The sequence below is a fragment of the Sinocyclocheilus anshuiensis genome, unplaced genomic scaffold (assembly GCF_001515605.1).
Source record: "Sinocyclocheilus anshuiensis isolate Anshui unplaced genomic scaffold, SAMN03320099.WGS_v1.1 scaffold1266, whole genome shotgun sequence".
In the NCBI taxonomy this organism is placed as follows: Eukaryota; Metazoa; Chordata; class Actinopteri; order Cypriniformes; family Cyprinidae; genus Sinocyclocheilus; species Sinocyclocheilus anshuiensis.
This window is the reverse complement of record NW_015554164.1, coordinates 204642-208926: the sequence shown is the minus strand read 5'-3', so window position 1 is coordinate 208926 and position 4285 is coordinate 204642. Positions and strand designations below refer to the sequence as shown.

Here is a 4285-nt window from a genome sequence, read left to right as displayed (position 1 = left end):
GAACGTACGGCCTTGTTACAGAATAAAGCATCAGCATTCAGACGGTAATTATCTTCATTACGAGCTCCAGCATGATGAATGCGATGTTATCGAGCACGATGCAAACATTCTGTCCTGCTCACAACACACGTGACACGAGCAGATGGGTCATACGAACCGAAAACAGAGGAAAACAGTGCTCTGATGCTCGAGAAGAGAAACAGCGCTTCAAACACAAACACACTTCGACACGCTTTCACCAAACACAGCGCATCTGAATGCCAAACCATGGAGTAACTGAGCCGAACACAGAGACTGAGACACACACTCACACACACACTCTCACACACACTTTCACACACACACTCTCACACACACACACACACACTCTCACACACACTCTCTCACACACACACTCTCTCACACACACACACTCTCACACACTCTCACACACACACACACACACACACACACACACTCACACACTCACACACACACACACACACACACACACTCTCACACACACTCTCTCACACACACACTCTCTCACACACACACACTCTCACACACTCTCACACACACACACACACACACACACACACACTCACACACTCACACACACACACACACACACACACACTCTCACACACACTCTCTCACACACACACTCTCTCACACACACACACTCTCACACACTCTCACACACACACACACACACACACACACACACTCACACACACACACTGTTCTACACACACAGAATTGTTTCATGCACTGCTCTGTTTTGAGGTCTATTTTGCTTCCATATCCTTCTTTCATACTAGTGTAAAGAAAACATCTAAAATACACATTTAAGTGTTTGCTTTATGGCACTTTATCTGTTTGCGTCTGTAGATTTCAATCTTTTTGTCTTACATTCACCAAACTTTGCAGTTTTACAGCAAGACAGCGCAGATGAATAACTGATCAATATCACCAGACTTCCTCAGTTAATTAATCACAGTACATTAAGACAGCTGTTTGTATTGCAAGTTTTCTGAAATGATTGTTTAGATATGCAAATGCTGCATTATCTAATTAAATATGCACTCATCTGCATACATTTGCAGAACATTGGATAAAGTGTCCGGTTCCTAATTCCCGTTAAATTTTGTTTTCATATTAGAGTTAAAAGTTCTTCAAGAGTGGATTCTGGATTTGTCTTTTTATCACTCCATAAATCAGAAAATACTGTCAACAGACAGAAAACAAACACATTTTCACCAGGTTTTTAGGAGTAAAATGTTGCATAAATTAGTGTGAATGAAATACGAACAAACCTTCAGAATGTAGAGAGGAACAAATGATATAATGCATCATAATACTTTATGAAGGGCTTCATGATGAACTCAGATGCTCATATGATGCATTATAAATACAGGCTTTAAACTCTCTGCAGAAGCAGGATGTCGCATTTTAGAGTAAACAGTTTTTGGGACTGACATTAAATTTTGATCTGACGAGCGCAGGAGGAATGGAGGAATGTTGTGTGAGGAAGAGCTTTCAAACCAACAGATCGCTGGTTTTAATCAGTGCTTCAGAGCGGCTGCAGCTCCACCGGGAACAGAGAGAATATCAGATGAACGCTCACACTCCCAAATAGCATTAATTACAGGAGCGGAAGGTGTGTGTGTGTGTGTGTGTGTGTGAGTATGTGTGTGTGAGTGTGCAGGAAGGAGGAGAGCCGAGCAGCTCTACCACATTAACCTCCTGAAGAAGTGGATGGGGACTAGAGACCAGCTCGCGGCCCTCGCCATCGCTGATCCCGTGGTTGTTTACGTCAAGCCACACCTCTCGGCTGCCCAGAAGCGGGAGCTGCAGCACCTGGTCGGTCAGTTCTCTGATGTGTTCTCCTCTCTTCCCGGGCGGACCAACGTCCTGCAGCACGACATCCGGACGCCACCAGGAGTCGTCGTCAGGCAACGGCCCTACCGCATCCCTGAGGCTCGTCGGCGAGCTATTGAGGAGGAAATACAACAGATGCTGAAGTTGGGGGCGATAGAACCATCACGCAGCCCATGGGCCAGCCCAATCGTGATGGTCCCGAAACCGGACGGCACCCTCCATTTCTGCAACGACTTCCGTCGCCTGTTGGTCCTCACCAAAGACTACTGGCAGGTACCCCTCTCTGAGAATGCCAAACCTAAGCCTGCTTTCTCTACCCCTAGTGGCCACTGGCAGTACCGGCCCCTTCCTTTTGGCCTCCACGGGGCGCCCGCCACGTTCCAGCGGATGATGGACATCCTGTTGCGGCCCCATCAGGCCTACGCCGCGGCCTATCTGGACGACGTCGTGGTCCACTCCGAGGCATGGGAAGACCACCTGGACCGGTTACGGAGGGTGCTCTCGGAGCTCCGGAGGGCTGGACTCACCGCCAACCCTCGCAAATGCCACCTTGCCCTCTCCGAGGCGAAGTACCTGGGTTTCCAGGTGGGACGGGTTCTCATTCGGCCGCAGGAGAAGAAGGTGGAGGCAGCACTCACGGCACCGGAGCACCTACCTGGACCTTTCTCACTATCACCCATCACCCCAATAAATCCACCCTCCGGGGTATTGATTGAGATTATTTGTCGTGTGATTCTTCACCCCGTTACAGTGCGCATGTGTGTGTGTGTGTGTGTGTGTGCGCGTGTGTGTGTGTGCGTGTGTGTGAGTGTGTAAATAAATATATTTAATATTTTTATTTTAATCAAAGACAGAACTAATAATATTTTTAATATTATTATATTAATACATTTGATTTTACTGATATATTATTTGTTATTATTATTTAATAAATTATATAATCCATCATAAGATGCACAATACAAGTGTTGATACTCACTGTGATTATGATTGTGAGTGAATACGGGCTGTAATTTACCAGCGAAGAAATACATGTGCAAACTATATTTAGGCCTAAATTAAAGATTTATGCACCTGAATTGCATATCAAAATTTCCATGCATTTGGATTAATAAATAAATAAGCAAGCAAGCAAGCTCAGACAATGACTGCATGAATGAATCTGGATTACACTCAGTCCTGGTTCTGCTCATAGCTGGTATCAGAACCATAGAAAGAGAGTTGCGTCAACGGAAGTCCAAAACGCTACTTTTAAAAAAATTTACACATTTAATCATATATTTTATGTATGTTGACTTTTGTTATGCACTTATTTACAGCAATTGATTTATACATTTATAATAAACTATAAAGCATGTTGTCCTTGAACAGTCTCCACTATAGTGTGCTGTGCTGCATTATGAGTGCTCGTCACTCACAGAAAGGAGTGTGAATGTATGGTTTCCCAACTGATCTGGAGAGGAGAAAAAAAATGATGCATTAAGTTTTGTTCAATTCATGTCATGTATTCAGAAACAATTAAATATATACAGAAACAATGAACAACTTGAAGCAATGGTTACGTGATGTGATCATGCTGATTACAATGCAAGGAAAACGTAGCAGTTTTGTATGATTATTCAGAGTCAGCTTCATCTGAAGTCCTCTCAAGGATTGGCGTCATCTCTTCACAGTTGTTGGGTCATCTGAAGTCTTCGTAAGAGGCTGGATATAGTCAGCAGGAGCAATCTATATATTACACCAACAAAATGTGATGTAATCATACTAGGGAACTGGCACTTTTTCACAAAGACACAAAGAGCAGGGAAAGACTTGCCAAAACCAGTGAAGAGACTCATTGTGAGGTTGATGTCTCTTTACAGGGAGTCTTCAGGTGGTTCTCGTTCTGAAAGCAAGATAGCGAAGGAGAAAAACAGGAGAAATGGTTAAGTGATGCTCCATCACATTGCAGTCCTGTGGCATCACTGCTCAGTCTGTTCCTTCAACACAGTACTTCTTTAGTAGCTAAGACGTTTAAGTATAAAATACAGTAATAATGTATAGATTTACTGTGGTGTATATAATACCTTTTTTGGAAATTTAGCCTAGCATGATTCTGAAATGAAAACTGCTCGTCTATTTCAAACTTTTCATTCTCACTTAGGTCCATCTGCATCCTTTGCAATATATCCAAGTCTATTAAATAACTCCCCACCAGCAAAATCACTTTTAAAAGCCTTAATTACACAACGATGGATGAAACTGCATGAAGAGAATGAATAACATCCCGTAAATCTACTAATTAAGTGAGGAATAATCTAATAATAATCTGTTTTAATGCACAGGGTAATTTGATTAGCTGTGCTGATAATATACTATTTTGTTCTATAAATGTCTTACCTTTTAAAAGTTCATCACAGCGGTCTCTTCTGCTGCATCTCTA

General features: G+C 42.9%; 1 protein-coding gene and 1 long non-coding RNA gene across 2 annotated transcripts in view; both read right to left on the bottom strand.

Moving 5' to 3' along the window:
- LOC107670917 (netrin receptor DCC-like) overlaps positions 1–4285 on the bottom strand; it is a gene marked incomplete at its 3' end in the record, with an annotated part of 205240 nt that overhangs the window by 112574 nt on the left and 88381 nt on the right. The gene's annotated exons all lie outside the window — the stretch shown is intronic.
- Positions 3656–4285, bottom strand: part of LOC107670918 (uncharacterized) — a 1658-nt gene continuing 1028 nt past the window's right edge. The window contains exon 2 of the long non-coding RNA XR_001632136.1: positions 3656–3748. This is a non-coding gene — a long non-coding RNA (uncharacterized LOC107670918). The remainder of the gene's footprint in view (positions 3749–4285) is intronic.